Here is a 17,650-nt window from a genome sequence, read left to right as displayed (position 1 = left end):
TTTTTTTGTTCAAAACTTTGCTTGGCTGTGCATTTCCACCAAATCTCATGGACACTTCATCGTAATAATTTTCAACTGCACCCCTTGCTTCCTCCTCATTCAGTGACTCTGGCTTACTCCACACATCTGGTCAACCACAAAATTCTCCCTGTCCAGTTCTAAGCTGTTGAGGTTGGTGACTTTGACAGGAGCAGTGTAATAATGCTGTCTGCTAATTGTAATGCCACTGTGCGTTTCAACTGCAAATCATCCATAGCTGTCATTGGTTGGCCTTGTGCTCCATTCTTCTAGTGACAACGCAGGTGTCAGTAAGGGAGTGTTGATCTTGGAAAGTCCAGCACCGTAACAAACTCCAAGCTGCTAGCCTCAAAGCACTTCAAATGAATGGTTTTAAGTTCAGGCATTTTGTCAAGCAAGACGACTTTGTTCAGCTTCAGTGTAATGATGGCAATTTCTTCCTTTTTTTTTTTTTGGTACCGGGGATCAAATTCGGGTCCTTCTGCTTGCGAGGCAGACGGCGGAACCACTGAGCTAAATCCCTGGACCATGATGGCAATTTTCACAGAAATATTTATCTTCTATAGTCCTCTCCGCCAAAGCAAACTGAAATTCCCCATCTCAAGATCTTCATTTCTACTTTTGGCTCTGGAGAAATTTCAGAACTCTCTTCTACTTTGGAAAGCTCATCTTGTACTGGTACACTGTTGTCCTGGAAATCGTCTCTTCTTTCTGTCAGACTTCCATTCCAAGTAACGAGTCCTCAATACCAGCTAACCTTGAAATAATTTTTCCAGTTCAAAACCAATTTGCAAAAAAAAACCAAACCAATTTGCTCTGCACCTTTGTTTATGGGCTTAACTTCATTAACATCTGTAGGTTTGATGTTTGCTGGAGATTCAAGTCCAAGTTTTGTACTTCCTTAAGTCCTCTTCAAGATCAGACTCGCTTTCTTTAGACTGTCCTTTGGATCCTTGGTTTGCTGTTAGTTTTCCCAGATTGCAGAATTTAGAAAGAATGCTGGGTTGCTTTTTTGCAGACTAACCAATTTATTATTATTATTTTTTTATTTTGGTACTGGGGATCAAACTCGGGTCCTTGCGCTTGCAGGGCAGGCTGCAGAGCCACTGAGCTAAATCTCCGGCCCTCTCTTGTCTTTTTGATCGGCTTCATCCTTTAGTGCCTCTTTTTTCTTTGAAGTGATATTAAATAAATGCTTCAATCCAGGTTTAAAAGCAGGACAAAAATATAATACCTGACGTATACTATTAAGATAACAAGTATTGCCAAGAGAATTTAGTCCCATGAACGGCAGCAAGTTTCTTCTCTTCTCAGTTCATAGGTGAGGACTGTGCTGCAGGAACAAGTTGGTCACTTCCTGATCCTCTTATTCAGAAGCTTTTTCTTCATTTTCTTGAGAGTCTGTAAAATCTAAGGCTTTCTTAGTTTCCTTTTTCTGAAAAAACTTCAAGGAAAGTCTGTTTCTCTTAGATGGACTACCTCTTGAAGGCCCATTACTTTCACTAGGTGTGACACTGGGCATTTTCTTTACAAATCCCAAGGAATCGACAAGAATTTATAGAGGGCGATTATAATCAGCAGTCTTATCTGGTCATGGCCGGCCAACATGCACAGGCAGCCGCTCGGCCCGGGCAGCGCCTGCCACAGCCCGCCCTGCATTTTCTGTAGTGTCTGACTGTTCAGCCTTCAGGATGACAGTCTTCCTCTTAAGGGTTTTTACGAAAATCTGTATCTTAGCAGCGCTAAGTTCATTAAAAAGTTCAAAGCAAGTTCATAAAAAAAGATGTATGGATGGGAGAGGGGGATACACAAGTTGAGGGCCAGAGGCAGGCTGTCGAGAAGATCCTCCTCAATCTGAACGTGATTTTAAGTAGGTTAGTGTGCCTGTTTGGGCAAGTCAGGTGTAAAAATTCCCACTTGTCATGATAGTGCTTAGAAAGCATTTTGCCTACTGGTGCAGCTCAGTGGCGCTGTGCCTGCCTGGCAAGTGCAAGGTCCTGAGTTTGATCCCCGGTATACCCCCCCCAAGAAAAGCATTTTGGATTTTTTGGTTAGGGATTTTAAAATTGTCCGTACGTATAAATGCTATGCTGTATATTATCCTGTAGGCCAGAGCCACATGTGTATGTATGTGTATTTGTAGATAAGTGCATGTGTATGTGTAAGTCGAAAGCATGGCAGGCGTGTGTAAACATGACTCACTGATCTTGTGAGTGGATTCTGGCTCTGTAATTTGCGTTAACAGGTGCTCTGAGGTAGTGATGCCATGGGGTGTGGTAGAGGCTCCATTTTCGCTTGTTCTCACCCTTCCTCCCTGAAGGGGAATTTTGTACAAAACTTTCTATATAAATAGTGTTACTTAGGAGGTAAGAAAACAGAAAACTGTCGCATGGTTTTTGTAATTAGCATTGTATAGCCAATACTAGCTTCTGCTCAGCTTGTTCTGCTTGTGTGTGTGTGTGTGTGTGTGTGTGTGTGTGTGTGTGTGTGTTTTGGAGGGTTGGGAGTTTGTCTTGTGGTACTTAGGTCTGAACCCAGGATCTTCATGCTGAACTTCACCCACTGCCCGCTCCCCCTTTAAGGTTTGATTTTGAGACCGGGTCCTGGTAAGTTGCTCAGTTGCCCAAGGTAGGTTCGAACTTTGGGTCTGCCTGCCTCACCCTCCCGAGTGCTGGGATGACCAGCATGTACCACTGGGCCTGGCTAGTTCTGAGTCTTAATGAAGCTTGAATGGAAGACTTCAGCAAGAAATTTGTATGTTTTCAGATGCTGTTTACTCCTCTGTGACTTTTTTGTTGGTGAGCTGGGCCATGGAGGGGGAGCCTGTGGATAGGGCTGGGATATGGGAGACTTCTGTTTGGCTTCAGCGGGACTGGGACAGCCGGCTAGGTGTGTAGGACAGTGGCACCATACAAAATGAGTTGCTCCCTCACTTCGTTGAATGTCTCTGAAAGCCAGGTCTGGATCTTGGCAGGGTATCCCTGCATGACGTGCTTGACCCTTATCTTCCAGGGTGTTTCTTCAGTTCCAAGGTGCTGGAGATAGCGAGGACCGTCCATCTACGCTGGGGCCAGGCCCCTAAAGCACTAAAATACCAGCAGGACTGGGAGTAGCAGCACGGGCCACGGTGCTGGGTGCAGGAAGACAGTGCAGATTGCTTTAGCACTGGTGCTCAGGGGCTATTCGAAGGTGTCGGAGAGTCAGGAACAGGAGCTTGCTGGGGAGAGAACGCTTCAGATGCGCTTGTCACGGGCCAGTTGCTGCAGCTGACCCACCATGTCCTGTTATTCCCACTCTGCAGGGGGAATGCTGAGGCACCGACTGTCTTTTTTTTCTGTTAAGATTTTTGGTGTATTTTAGGTGTGCAGTGCAGTTACACTCATCACTGGGAACTTGCACCTGTACATGATGAATCTTGCTTCTTATTTTTCCCCACTCCCCTGCTCTCCCTTCACCCCCTCCACTCCTCTCTATTTACATTGATTCCATTTTTTCCTTTTCTCATATTTTTCCTTTCCCTTCTTTTCCTTCCCCTACCCCTCCCACTTCCCCTACCTCTTTAGACCTTTACTTCCCTATTTCACATTATCAGTTATACCTTTTGATCCTTATTTACACTCTCAGTTTCTCACACCAGAGAAACTATTCAGTATTTACACACGTGTGTCCTATTTATTTCACTTAAGAGTTTGGCCTCAATATGCATCCACTTAGCTATAAATTTCTCTAGTTTCTCATTCTTTATGGCTGAGTAGTACTCCATTTTATAAAAAACCCCACATCTTTATCCAGTCTCCAGCTGATGGGCACTTGGGCTGCTTCCAAGCTTTAGCTATTACAAACTGTGCCGCTATGAACATGGGTGCACATATATCACTGTGGTATGATTCTATTAATTCTTTCTCTTTATTTTGAGTTTGACAAAATTTATTGGTTATTTTAGTAAAGACATTCATCTCAGTCATATCTCTCCTCATCTTGACCTTAGATTAGTATTTCATTTGGGTCAAGAAAAGAGTATGTAGAGGGATGTTATTTTAACAAACAGTAGAATGGACAAAAATGAAGTTTCCCTACATAAAATTAAAGTTAAATTCATGTATCTTGGTATAATTAAATCATGTAAGAACTAATTAGTTCTATACACATTTCCCTTGTTTTATTTGGGGCTTAATCTAAACTTTAATGTAAAAGAACAACTTATTAGGCGTATGTGCAGGTTTCTTCTCTGGAGTTACTATTAAAAAAGATCAGCAAGTAACTACCATCAATAAAATAGTCTGAAGCTGCCTCCAAATTTAACACTGTAGGCATTCTGGAGGAAATCACTGTATCATTTTTCTTTTGTCTGTGTATGCTTTCAAAGGTGTGTTTAACTGTCACTTTAAAAAAGTCCATATACAATACAAAAATACAAAACAAAACACCCTACAGTACACAAATCTAACGGTATATGTGATGAACAATTCTATAAAATGTGTTTGAAGATGCATTTTCTTTCATTTTCAGTACCTACAATATGCCCAGGCCACTGGGCAGTATGTATACACTTAAAATAAACCATATAATTGTTCTAATAAGAAATCCTGTAGTGAGTTCAATTCAAATTGGATTTAACAATTTAGCAATGTAAATGTGTAGACAAAGTTACAGAAAATGCATCTCATTGTCTTCCATCTTCTACAGTGTTAAATTTTTTTTTTGGTATTTACACCTTTTAAAACATAAAAACCAGCCAAATACTTAAACAGTATGTATATTTAAATTTTTGGTGGTACTTTTTATTTTAAGAGAAAGAGCTTCCTTATGATTTGCCTCAAGTTCTGGTGGAAATGCTTACAAGAATTAGCTAATAAATAAACAAAAACCAAGAGAAGCACATTCAAAATACTGATTTACAAAAAAACAAACAAACCCCAAAATACTGATTTACTGTGGTAGCAAATGGGTGTTCTTTGAAGACTAATGAGGGTAGACAAGACCATTAAAGTGAAATGGGCCATTTCAAACATGATACTTCACACAGAAATTTTTTAAAAAATTATTTTTTAGTAAAAGAGCTAGGCATCTGTATCCACTAATAACAATACAATACCTAATAATATGACAAAACGAATGCCCATAAGGAAAAAAACTATTTTAATTTTATCTAAATTTACTTTCAGGCAATAGTCCAGCAACATTTTCCTTTCAATACAGTACTCCCCCTTTCTCTGTAAGGTTGTTCAGTCAGTTTAGGTAATGAGGGAGTTAATTTAGGGTAACTGCTGACAGTTTTATAGACAGTTATTTTTTGCTTCCCTCTTAATGAGCTAATACATGTGTCTAAAAAAATATGCAATTCTTAAAAGGGCACCATTTCTGATTTCTTTTCTTTTTTTTTTTTGGTACCAGGGATCAAACTCTGGTCCTTGCGCTTGTGCAGCAGGCGCCGAAACCACTGAGCTAAATCCCCGGCCCTTCTGATTTCTTTATTATCTGTAACCTTTGGGAACTAATCACATGAAACTACAAAATTAGCAAATGTCTTGAAATCTGTATATAAAACATAAATTACCTCTAATTTCAAACTCTCACTTATTAGTGTACCACTCAATCTTAAAAAAAAAAGAAAAAGAATTAGCAAATGTCTTGAAATCTGTATATAAAACATAAATTACCTCTAATTTCAAACTCTCACTTATTAGTGTACCACTCAATCTTAAAAAAAAATGAAAAAGAAAAAAAGCGGCTCCAAAGATAGTCTTATACCATTTTAAAAAAGGAAACTGTTCCTTTTAACTTTACACCCACCCCACACCCCAATTCAAAACACATCATTTAATTGTCTTGATCATGGACATTTCCAAGATGAGATTTTATATTTCGTTCCCATAGCTTCTGGTTATCAGAAAACCCATGCTTTCCTTTATTGAAAGAGTTTGGTCCGGCTGACATTGGTGTATCCCTTCCAGTATTCTTCATCCTCATCTTTGCTGCTGGAGGCATTTCCTCTGGTTCATTATCTTCATCTTCATTAAAAGCTGCTGCTACTGAAAGGGTTTTTGGAGCGGGAGTTGGAACAGCTTCTTTAGGCTTACTTGATCCAAGTTTGATGGACATAGCTGATGCTTTCTTTGTTGTCTGACTACCTATGGCAAATCCAAACTTGGAGATCTTTGTAGGCTTGTGGGGAGGTCTGCAGCTTCTTCTTCAGCTGATTGCTTCTCAGCGCTGGGACTGGAACTTTCTCCTCCAATACTGTAAGAAACAGTCTTAGTTTTCACAGGTTTTTCTGCTTCTTCTTCAGGTCCTCTGGCACCTCCAGCTGGCTTTGGCTTCTCAGGCTTCTCAGGCTTCTCCTCTCCTGCCTTTCTGTCCACCCTGATTCTTTTACTTCTTTGGGGGAAGATACCCAGCAGGGGAATAGCTGGGTCAAATGGGAGCACTAGCCCTAGCTCTTTGAGGAATCTCCATACTGATTTCCACAGTGGTTGCACCAGTCTGCACTCCCACCAACAATGGAGAAGGGTTCCTTTCTCCGCACACCCCTGCCAGCATTTGTTATTGGTTGATTTCTTGATAGCAGCCATTCTTTCTGGGGTGAGGTGGAATCTCAGTGTTGTTTTCATCTGCATCTCTCGAATGAGCAGTGATGTTGAACATTTTTTCATATGCTCATTTGCTGTTTTTACTTCTTTGAGAAATGTCTGTTCATTTCAGATGCCCATTTTTGAGTTGGGTCTTTATATTTATATATTTTATATTTGATTTTTTAAAAGTTCTTTATATATTCTAGATAGTAGTCCTTTGTTTGAAGAACAGCTGATAAAAAAATTTTCCCACATTGTAGGTTGTTTCTTAGCTCTGTTGGTGGTTTCTCTTGCAGTGTAGAAGCTTTTTAATAAGATGAGAACCCAGTCGTTGATTCTTTGTGCTAGTTCCCGTGCTACTGAGGTTTTGATCATAAAGTCTTCTCCTATGCCAATGTCTTCAAGAGTTCTATCTAACTTATCTTCCAGCAAGTTGCGTTTCTGTTTTAATATTTATATCTTTAATCCACTTCGATTTTAGTTTAATGCATGGTGAAAAATAGGGGTCTAGTTTTAATCTTTGGCAGGTTGAAATCCAGTTTTTCCAACACCATTTATTAAAGAGGCTCCAGTGAGGATGGTTGGCTCCTTTGTCAAAGATGACGTGGCTGGAGTTGTTTCTGGATCTTCTAATCTATTCCACTGATCCTCAGGTCTGTTTCTTTGCCAGTACCATGCTGTTTTTTTTTTTTTTTGGTACTGGGGATCGAACTCAGGTCCTTGTGCTTGCAAGGCAGGCGGCTGAACTGCTGAGCTACATCCCCGGCCCCCATGCTGTTTTTATCACAGTAGCTTTGTAGTATAGTTTCAAGTTGGGGATTGTGATACGCCCTGCTATGTCTGTGTTGCCTAGAATTGCTTTTGCTATTCTAGGTCTCTTCTGGTTCCAAATGAATTTTTGGATTGTTTTCTCTAGTTCTGTGAAATATACTGTTGGGATTTCAATTGGGATTGCATTGAATCTGTATAGCAGTTTTGGAAGTATGGCTATTTTCACTATATTGGTTCTTCCTACCTAGGAACAGGGGATGTCTTTCCATTTTCTTATATCCTCTTCGATCTCCTTCTTCAGAGTGCTATAGTTTTCAATGTAGCAGACTTTTGCTTCCTTCATTAGATTGATTCCTGGATACTTCTTTTTTTGGATGCTATTGTGAAAGTAATTGTTTCTCTAATTTCTCTCTCAGTGAGTCTGTTATTTGTGTATAAGAAGGCTATTCATTTTTGAGTATTGACCTTGTATCCAGCTAACTCTACTGAATCTGTCAATTAAGTCTAGAAGTCTTTTGGTGGAGTTTTTTGGGGTCTTCTATGTAGAGTATCATGTCATCAGCAAATAATGACAGTTTAACTTCTTCCTTTCCTATCTTTATTCCTTTTATTTCTTTCTTTTCTAATGGCTGTGGCTAATGTTTCCAGAACTACATTGAACAGGAGTGGTGATAGTGGACATCATTGTGTTGTTTCTGATTTTTGTGTGAAAGCTTTCAGTTTTTGACCATTTAGTATGATGTTGGCTGTTGGTTTTTCATAGATAGCCTTAATCAAATTGAGATAAAGACCTTCTATTCCAATTTTCTGTTTTTTATCATGAATGGGTGTTGGATTTTGTCGAATGTCTTTTCTGCATCTATTGAGATGATCGTATGGTTTTTGTCCTTGACTCTGTTAATATAGTGTATTACAATTATTGATTTACATATGTTGAACCATCCTTGCATCCCCGGGATAAATCTGACTTGGTCAGGGTGTATGATATTCTTGATGACCCTCTGTATTCTGTTTTCCAGTATCGTGAGGATTTTTGCATCTGTGTTCATTAGGGACATTGGCCTGTAGTTCTCTTTTTTGGTTGGATTGTTCTCTGCTTTTGGAATCAAAGTAACACTTGCTTCCAGAAATGAATTTGGAGGTATTGCTTTTCTTTCAATTTCACTGAAGAGTTTAAAGAGCAGTGACAATAGTTCTCTAAATGTCTTGTAGAATTCAGCAGTGAAGCCATCATGACCTGGGGTTTTCTTTGTTGGTAAATTTTTTTTTTTTTTTTTGGTATCTGGGTTCGAACTTGGGACCTTGCGCTTGCGAGTCAGGTGGCGGAACCACTGAGCTAAATCCCTGGCCCTGTATCTAGGAATCTGTCCATTTCTTCTGTGTTTTCTATTTTATTAGAGTACAGGTTCTTGAAGTAGGTATTGATGGTCCTCTGGATTTCTGCTGGACGTATTGTGACTTCACCTTTTTCGTTCCTAATTGCATGGATTTGAGCCTTTTCTTTTGTTTTTTGGATAATGTTGGCTAAGGGTTTATCGATATTATTTATTCTTTTGAAAAACCAACTCTTCAAGTCGTTGATTTTTTGTATCATTCTCTTAGTCTCCATTGCATTGATTTATGCTCTGATCTTTTTTTTCTTTTGTACCGGGGATTGAACTCTGGTCCTTCCGCTTGCGAGGCAGACAGCAGAACCACTGAGCTAAATCCCCAGCCTCTGCTCAGATCTTTATAATTTCCTTCTTTGTATGAGCTTTGGGTTTGTCTTGCTTATCTTTTTCTAGGAGCTTGAGGTTCAGCATTAGGTTGTTTATTTGAGCTCACCCTATTTTTCTAGTATGGGCATTCACTGAATGGGAATTCACTGAATTCCCTCGTAGAACTGCTTTCATTGTGTCCCATAGATTCCTGTATGTTGTGCTGGCATTATCATTTAATTGTAAAAACTGTCTAATTTCTTCTTTAATTTCCTCTGTGACCCATTGGTTGTTCAGGAGAGTGTTACTCAATTTCCATGTTTGTGGGGTTCTTGTGGTTTCTTATGCTATTGATCTCCAATTTAATTGCACTATGGTCTGATAATATACAGGGGGTAACTTCAGTTCCTTTTCATTTACTTAGACATGTCCTATGAGCTATGAGCATGTGGTCTGTTTTGGAGAACAACCCGTGTTCAGCCAAAAAGAATGTGTATTCGGGCTGGGGATTTAGCTCAGTGGTTTCGCTGCCTGCCTCGCAAGCGCAAGGTCCCGAGTTTGATCCCTGGTACCAAAAAAAAAAAGAATGTGTATTCTGATTTTGTGGGGTGGAACACTCTGTAGGATATGTATTAAGTCCATTTGTTCAAAAGTTTGGTTCGTTTGTAGTATTTCATTGTTGCTTTTTTGTCTAGATGATCTGTCTGTTTGTGACAGCGGGGTATTGAGGTCCCCCACTACAATTGTATTAGGTGCTTATTTGGTTTTTCATGTCCATTAATATTTGTTTTGTATAGTTGGGGGCATTCGTATTTGGTGGATAGATATTTATGATTGTCATCTCTTCCTCTTGGACTGTTCCCTTCACAAGGATGTAGTGTCCTTCTTTGTCTCTCTTAATTAGTTTGGTTTGGAATCTACTTTGTCTGCAAATAAGATTGCTACCGCTGCTTTCTTCTGGGTTCCTGTCACGTGGGGAACTGTTTTCTATCCTTTTCTTTCAGTCTATGAATTTCCTTTTGAGTTAGGTGTGTTTCTTGTATACAGCATATTGTTGGATTTTGCTTCTTAATCCATTCTGCCAGTCTATTTCTTTTGATTGGTGAATTGAGGCCATTAACATTGATGGTTATAACTGATATGTACTGACTTATCCTTGTCATGATATTTTACTGTTGTTGGCTCTTTTATTTTTTATTTTTCCCCCCTCTCCCTTTAATTTCTTTTTTTTTTGGTACCAGGGATCGAACTTGGGACCTTGTGCTTGCGAGGCAGGCGGCGGAACCACTGAGCTAAATCCCTGGCCCTCCCTTTGGTTTCTTGCCTTACCTGATGTCTTTGCTCTGTTGGGCCTCATGGAGTTGTGACCTTCATTGTCTTTTTCTAGGATATTGTGTAGAATGGTTTGGAGTGTTGGTTTGGTATTCATGAAGTTTCTCAGGTGTTCTTTGTCATGGAAATATCTTATTTCCCCATCAATTTTGAAAAATAGTTTTTCAGGATACATCAATCTAGGTTGGAAATTGTTTTCTTTTAGAGCTTGAAATACTTCACTCCAGGCTCTCCTTGACTTGAGGGTTTGTGTTGAGAAGTCTGCTGTGATTCTGATGGGCTTTCCTTTGAATGTGATTTGTTTTCTTCTCTTAACTGCTTGTAGTATTTTGTTCTTCTGTTGGGTTTCCGGGATCTTGACTATTATATGTCTAGGTGTAGATTTTATGTGTAGGTGTAGATTTTTTTTGATCATGGCTAGTTGGAGTCCTATAAGGCACCAACTGTCTTCTAGCTAGTGAAAGGTGGGGCTGGGATTTGAAAATTTTATGTTTTTGGATTTGAATTTTTATACTTTGTATAGCTTTGCTCTTAAGAATAATTTTTTTCATTTTTTGAGACAAGGTCTCACTAGCCCAGGCTGGCCTGAAATTCTCAGGCCTCCTGATGCTGGGATTGTACGAGTGCTGCTGCTATGCCTGTTCCTTAAGGACTGTTCTGTGCCAAAAATCCAAGGAGACTTCTGATAGAACTGAACTCCCTTTGTTGTAGTCGGGGTTTTGGCAAGGGAATACATTTAATATAGGACACATAATTTATAGGATTATTTTATGATATGTACTCAAAAAGTCAAATATGAAGGAGAGCAATAGATTAGCCACACACTAGAGGCCCAAAGAATCCAGCCAAGGGCCTGGATCCCACAGCAATGTCCCACACAAGTTCAGCAAGAGACCTAGAGTCCTCCACAAGGCATTGTCCTCCACAAGTCCGGCCAGTGGTCTAGAGCCCATGGCAGTGTCTCACACTCGTCCATATTGAGGATCTGCACCTGGAAGGCCCAAAGGCCAGTGGTGGAAGCCAGAAAACAGGCTGGTGAGATGAAGGACTTGTGCCACCAGGCTGAGGCCTCTACATTGAGGCCAGTGATGCTCACGGTGAAGATCAGAGCTCCCTTGAGGAGAGCAGCAGCCATTCCCAGTGACAGCGAGGACCTGAGCTCCTCCTCCGAGGAGAACAGCCAAGTTTGGGTCAGGAAAACCACCCGCAGCAGGCTTCTGCTAGAAAATCAACAGCCCCGATCTTCCCCTGCAGTTCTCTTTTTAGGGCATTGGCAGCAATCCTCTGTGGGTCTTCCATGTCCAGACCACACGGATTCTCAGCTGGGCATTATAAGTTGACCATTAGTCAATCCACCACACCCTTTCTCCAGAGGAAATAAAAGCTCCTATTAAATGTGCTGTTTCAGGACTGCCCTGGGGATCGAACTCTGGACCTTGCACTTGGGAAGCAGGTGGCGGAATCACTGAGCTAAGTCCCCAGCCCTGCCCTGGTTTTTTTAGCTGCTCTTGGAGGATACCTGCTGTACAACGAAATGTTAACTTGTGGTTCCATCTCATAACCATTAAGTTCCTGTGAGTTTGTTTGGTTTTGTTTTTTTGATACCGGGGATCAAACTCGGGACCTTGCCCTTTCAAGGCAGTCGATGGCACCACTGAGCTAAATCCCCGGCCCTCCTGTGAGGTTTTTTAAAAAGCTGTTAGACACTAGAAAGACACAGAAACTACCAGTTAATTTCCTTTCATATGTAAGGTAGGAACTTGTGTGGAGGTTGGAAAGATGGCTCTTTTTAATGGGTCTGAGTCCTGTGTGAAAGTAGGCTGGGGTGAGGGGCACTGGAGCCAGAGGAAGGCATGGACTTGGACCTGGTGGGACAGAAAGGACATTTTAGGTTGTCCAGAGCTCAGGGATCAGCATGTGTGCCAAGTGCGTGGGACTGGATGTGACCACAGAGTAAGCACATAATGTATGATCAAAAATACAGTGAATGTTTAAATTACTATTTCAATTTTTTTATTACAGTAAAAGACACATTCCTATAAATTCTTCTCAAAATATCCTCCCTTGCTTCAAACATACTTATCCTGTCATTCTCGATAACTTTGTAAAGCAGCTCTGAAGTCCTCTTTTGTGTGTCTTTAGTTGTACTGTTGCTAATGGCTCGATTGCTAAGTTAATTTAAAGCGTTTACCTTTTATGGTCATTTTGACTTTGAGGGAGAGCCAGAAATTGCACAGTTCTAGATGGACAAGTACAGTTCAGCTCATGAACTTAATTCTTTCTACGATTCTGGTTGCAAACTGCACTGGACGAGAACCAAATCAAATTTCCCTATAAGGTCAACGTTGAAGCTAACCATTGCATTTGATTTGGTTCTCCTCCTCGACCGGAATCGTGGGAAGAATTAGGTCTGTGAACCGAGGTACCACCATGCAGTGGGTTAGAACACAGCATAATGTTACTATGTGACAGAAGTTGCTATAAGTGCTTGATCATTGTGGGGTTATCAAGAAATATAGGCAATGTTTTAAAAGTTTATAATAAAAGACACATTGCCACTAACCCCCTTCAAAATATTAAAAATTCTCTCTTGCTCCAAATACACTTATTGCATTGTCCTGTGTAATGTGTCTTTCACTATAATAAGTTTTGAAAAATTAAAACATTTACCATATCTTTTTTTTTCCTTTTTTGTTTTTCTGAGATGGCTGGCCTTGAACTCTGTATATCACAGGCTGGCCTCAGACTCACAGCAATCCTCCTGACTCAGCCTCCTGAGCATTGGACTCACAGGCACATGACACCACACCGGCTCTCTCTGTATCTTCTGATCAACCTTGTAGTGTGGCTAGAATTGTGTATGTGAAAAGGAGAGTGGGAAGGAGAAGCTGGGAAAAACCTAGGTGTCTGCCAGATCCAGATGCCCCGTCACTGGGACGCAATACCTAACACAACATGTTCCCTCCGGCCTGAACTGCTGGTGGCACAAATGCATCTAATCCCTTTTTATTGGCCTTTTTACTTATAAAACTAACAAAAATCTATTAATGGACTAACTCTAGTTAGTTGCTTGAATTGGAATAATTAGCACCCAGATATAAAAATAAGTACTATTCATATGCATCAAAATTACTGCAATGAAATTTATTTCATTACATTTATATTAGTGAATTAAAAATACTTTATATATAGAGGTGGCTGGTTTATGCAGATTGTGCAAAACGTTGTATCATGTTTGGCTCTTTTTGTGGCCACAGCAGCACCAATTTTTTCATATAATTTTCTGTAACATTTTCTACATTGCTTGCATGTGTTTCTTTTCTTTCTTTTTTTTTTTTTTGGTACCGGGGATCGAACTCGGGACCTTGCCCTTTCAAGGCAGGCGGCAGAACCACTGAGCTAAATCCCTGGCCCCTGGCATGTGTTTCTTGCTGATCCTAAATTAGCTTCTATAAAGTGTATAGTTTTTTGAGTAATTTGTGCCTGTGGCATTTCTTCATGGGTTAATAGTTTAGCTATAGTTAATTCTCTAAATTTAACATGCAAATCTTACAAATTAGTTGTATTTCATGCTATTTTAATATTTTCCTCTTTTTTTTGGTACCAGGGATTGAACTCAGGACCTTGCGCTTTCAAGGCAGGTGGCAGCACCACTGAGCTAAATCCCGGCCCTTGCTTCTTTTTTTTTTTTTCTTTTTGGTACCAGGGATCAAACTTGGGTCCTTGTCCTTGCAAGGCAGGCAGTGGAACCACTGAGCTAAATCCATGGGCCCCTTGCTTCTTTTTTGAGACAGGGTCTCACTACGTCGTCCAGGCTGGCTTGAACTCACTGGGGATCCTGCCCCCCCCCCACTGGAGGGATTGAACTCAGGACCTTGTGTTTGCGAGGCAGGTGTGTTGCCACTGAGCTACATCCCCAGCCCATCAGCCTCTTAAGTACTAGGATTATAGGTGTGCACTACTACACCTGGCATGTTTTCCTTAACATAAGATGCTAAAATAAAAAGTCATTGTTATTTCATGGCTAGATTATTAAGCTCAGTGGTAAACTTTTCTGTTTTTATTCCTTGTTGTTCCTTGGTGGTTCTTCTCATATTTGTTTGGAATATTTATTTGTAAGTTATATATATATATATATGTTATGGCCTGTACATTTTCCTTTTTTTCTTCTCTTTGAGTCAGGGTCTCACTATGTGGCCCAGGCTGGCCTCGAACTCATGGCAGTTTTCCTGCCTTTGCCTCCTGAGTGCTGGGATTATAGGTGTGTGCCACCATGCCTGGCTACATTTTTCAATTTTAAGGGTATTTCAGTTTTGTAAAATTTTTTCCCATTGGAGTGTTAGATTATTGTAATATTTTAATTGGTATGAATGATATTTATATTTGGGCAGTAATTATTCAAATTCAAACAACTAATTTGGTCCATTTATAGACTTTTAGTTTTATTAGTAAAAAGACTGCTGATAGTACAAATGGATCTAATCGCTTTTATCAGTCAGTGGTACAAGCCACCTAATGGGACATTCATGCATGTACCATGGGTGGTTCAAGCCAGCAGGACAATCAAATTCAAATCACAGCTGCCTGGTAGCAAGACATACAAATTAGGGCCTCACTGTGAATGTGTCAAAGGACTTTTAGAACAGGAAAGGTGTAATTTGACGGTTTTAAGATTTAGTCGGTGGTTAGCTGGTTCCTCAGCAGAAGCATCATGGTGGGAGGGTGTGGAGGAGCAGAGATGCTCGGTCCATAGTGGCTGGGAGGCAGGGCGCAGGGGAACAGCGCCCCAGAGGAAGGGGCAAGGGGGCTGAATAGTACCCAAGGTCATGCCAGCCACAACCCGGCCAGATGCTGAGGAGTGTTGGCCAAACCCAGTGGCTCTCAGGCCCATCAGGCTGACACAGATGCAGCCACACATTCCGCCCTGTGTCAACTTGACACCCGACTGACAGGTCCTAAACTGCACTTACTTTCCAAATAAACCGCAAGCTGATAGTTCCATGCCGCAGGCCCAGCCTGAAGATGGCCCTTGCCTAATCCCCATTCCCTTCTTCTCTGTAGTCTGGACAAGTCAAACAGCACGGACACAGTCTGTCTGACTAAGATTGGAGACCGAGGCACCGCCCCAGGAGGGCTGCACTGTGACCCTCCCTGTCCCCTTCCTCCGCATGCCCTATGGATCTCGAAACCACCAAACCACCAGGCTGAGTCCACCTAGGCCAAGCAGCACTACTTCCCCTCCCCTCCTGTTTGCCTCCCACTATAGATACAGAGGGTGGGGCTCAGCCATTAGCTGCCCACGAGCTATGGTTCCACCCGGTCCCAACTTCCCGGAATAGTCTTTTTCTTCCTTTCTGCTTCATCTCCCACCACTCTCCCCAGCTTTGGACCCTACACTGTGTGGGTCTCAGCACTAAAACAGTTCAACTGTCTTGCATACAGTTGAAAATGCAATAATCTCTTCCTCAGAAACAACAGTTCTAGCATTTTTTTTTTTTTTTGTACCAGGGATTGAACTCAGGATCTTGCCCTTGCAAGGCAGGCAGTGGAACCACTGGGGTAAATTCCCAGCCCAGCTTTAGCATTTCTAAAAGTCCAAGCCAAAGTCTCTGCTAACTTAAGGCAAACAGTGTGATCCTCTGTAAAAAAAAGTCAGACAAGTTACACAATCCCAAGGTCTATGGCACAGGGTAATCATTCCTATTCTAAAAGGAAGGAATAGGGAGATAAAGAACTGGACCAAAGCAAGACAAATGCTGAGTCCTGTAGTCTTCTATCTGGTATCTGGGGCACATGTGGTGAGATGTGGGTTCAGTGGGCTTGTCCAGTCCTACCCTGTGGCCTCTGGTTGCAGCTCACAGGGCCTCTTGGGCCTGCTCTGCTCGCAGTCTGCAGATTTCCGTGGCAGACAGTCCATGGCCCTGACAGTTTCAACTTCATTCCCACAGCTTCATACTCAGATCTCAGTGGCTTTTTGCCTGGGTTCCTCAGCCTTCCTTTGAAATGTAGGTGGAAACCTCCCTGACCTCATAACTCTCAGATTCTGCATGCTAGTAAAACCAGTGTCAAGCCGTGCATGGTGGTGTACACCTGAAATCCCAGCACTTGGGAAGCTGAGGCAGGAGGATCGTGGTGAGTTCAAGGCCAGCCTGGGCTACACAGGGAGTTCATGGTCAGCCTGAGCTATATAGCAAGACCGTGTCTCAAAAAAACAAAAAACAGGGCCTGGGGATTTAGCTCAGTGGTTCTGGTGCCTGCCTCACAAGTGCAAGGTCCCGAGTTCAATCCCCGGTACCAAAAAAAGAAAGAAAGAAAGAAAAAAACAAAAAACAGGGCTGGGGATTTAGCTCAGTGTTTCTGCCTCCTGCCTCAAAAGTGCAAGGTCCCAAGCTCGATCCCCAGTACCAAAAAAACCCAAAACCAAAAAACAAACACAAAGAAAACCCAGTGTCACGAGGATGACACCGAAGTCTGCTTCCAGTGGGAGCAGTAGTCAGGCCTCTTGGACCATGGCTGCAGAAGCCTCAGTGCCTGGATGGGTGAGTACAGCAAAATGGATTCTTGGGAACCAATCACCTGAGTGACCTTGAGGGGACCCAGTGATTCTCTTCTCAGATGTTTATATACTTTTGCATCTTGGAGCCTGTGTGGGTGGGGTCTTGCTGATTCCCGAGGTGCCCTCAAGAAATCTTTCTTTTTGTCTCTGAACAAAGTACTTGGTTTCTTTTGGTTTTTTTTTTTTGGTATGGGATCGAAACTCGGGACCTTGTGCTTGCAAGGCAGGCGGCGGAACCACTGAGCTAAATCCCCGGCCCACTTGGTTTCTTTTTAATGACACTCATCTCTTCAGCCATGCTTTGCTCCAAACATTACACATGGTTCTTCCTGGGCCCCTTTTTTCTCCCAAAATTTCTGCTCTGATTTTTTTTGCCCCAGTTCTCACTATAAATTTGGCTGAAAACAGCCAGAATACTCACTCACTACAGCTTGAATGTTGGGCCTTCTTGAAGTTTCCTCCTGTAGGCTCAGGACATGGGAAGCAAAGCTGTAAAGTTGTTTTCTGTGCTGGGATTAGAGGTGTGCACCACCGCCCCTGGTGGTGTGGACTTCCCGTAATGGTGGGAAGTGAGCCTGGCGCCTAGCATAAGCTAAGCACAGGCTTTTATCACTGAGCCGCACCCCAGCCTGTGTGGCCTGGGAAACGTGGCTTAGCTTCGTACATGTGCGGGCTGGATGTAGGAAAAACACAGGTACAAGCCA

At 41.7% G+C, this 17,650-nt stretch overlaps 2 pseudogenes; both read right to left on the bottom strand.

The window, feature by feature from the left end:
- Nucleotides 1-531: 531 nt before the first annotated feature.
- LOC147828613 (ubiquitin carboxyl-terminal hydrolase 1 pseudogene) lies at nucleotides 532-3,077 on the bottom strand (annotated as a pseudogene).
- Nucleotides 1,026-11,934, bottom strand: LOC147828612 (PEST proteolytic signal-containing nuclear protein pseudogene; annotated as a pseudogene).
- Between the last annotated feature and the right edge of the window lie 5,716 nt (nucleotides 11,935-17,650).

Source organism: Heterocephalus glaber, unplaced genomic scaffold (genome assembly GCF_053883595.1).
Source record: "Heterocephalus glaber isolate CG9 unplaced genomic scaffold, H.glaber_assembly_v1.0 deba00000943, whole genome shotgun sequence".
NCBI classification, from domain to species: domain Eukaryota; kingdom Metazoa; phylum Chordata; class Mammalia; order Rodentia; family Bathyergidae; genus Heterocephalus; species Heterocephalus glaber.
Note: the sequence above shows the minus strand (reverse complement) of the source record. Positions and strands in the feature narration are given on the sequence as shown.